Raw genomic sequence first — 1,198 nt, forward strand, 5'->3', positions numbered from 1 at the left:
AAGGTTCCTCTCCAAGGGTTGTTGGCCCCGCAGATTGGCACCGGACTGTCCTTTGTCACTGATTCTGTTTATAATTTTTTGGACAGAATATTTAGGTGCATTCAAGGGCTACACACTTATTAGGTGCTGGGATCAATGGTCTCAGGGTATAATCTCTGATTTTACCTCTGATCTTACCGAATTTCCCAGAGTAATACACCCGAGGGATTAATAAACTTTTATCTTATCTGGTTTTTGATTTTGTTGATTTTGCAAGGGACTGACTTCCAGTTTGCACTAGTGTGGTGTGACACAGTTAGGATGAGAATTAGCACTTCCAAGTCTGAAATGTCAAGAATGTCATAAGACATAAAGATTGGGATGGCCACAAACTTTTTGTCATGGTCGGTGGGAGTGCCAGGAGGGGGTTTTTGTGTGGCTGCTGAGCCATCCCTTTGGGGCAGGGACTTCAGTGCTTCAAGTGAGCCTCAGCTACGAGCAATCAGCGGGAGACCTACTTCAGCTGACTCAACCGGCCCCTCCTTGCCAGTTTGTTCTACTCTTCTTGGTGGTAAATTACGTTTCCCTTCGTGGTTTTCCTTGTGTGATTTATCTGTTGGAGTAATTCCTGTCTTCCCTTCATTCAGCGGAGTTTCAACCCTGGCTTCACCTTACTGGGACAGTCCCTGTCTCCCAGCCAGCTCGCCCGCCTGCCCTCTAACCTCCACGCTTCAGCTTGAGACCCTCCAGAAGCTTCCCACAGACCTCTCTCCCCTCCCCTCAGTGAAACTAACCATGACTGGCACAGTAAGGCGAACTATTCTCCAGTTTCTAGTTATCAAGCTCTAGTTTTCTCTTTCGATTTTAACTACCTCTCCCTCTGTTACAGAATATCCCCTCGCCTCTCTGGCCTCTTCCGCGTTCCTGCCACTAGCCTTTTGGGCCCCTCGTCACTTTTGGCCACCTTTTCAAATAAATATCACTGTAAGCATTCCACGCCCATGTTTGTCTGAGGTTTTGGGTCCACTTTCCTGGGCAAACCTGTTGGTTCATGATACTTTCTGCTTCTTCATTCAGATCAAACTGAGGTTATTGTACTCGGCCCTGAAAATCTTAGAAATATGGTATCTAACCAGATTCTTACTCTGGATGGCATTACCTTGGCCTCCAGTAACGCTGTGAGGAACCTTGGAGTCATTTTTGACCAGGACATGTCCTT

This window comes from Pundamilia nyererei, unplaced genomic scaffold (genome assembly GCF_000239375.1).
Source record: "Pundamilia nyererei isolate P.nyererei 1_Seehausen unplaced genomic scaffold, PunNye1.0 scaffold01745, whole genome shotgun sequence".
NCBI classification, from domain to species: domain Eukaryota; kingdom Metazoa; phylum Chordata; class Actinopteri; order Cichliformes; family Cichlidae; genus Pundamilia; species Pundamilia nyererei.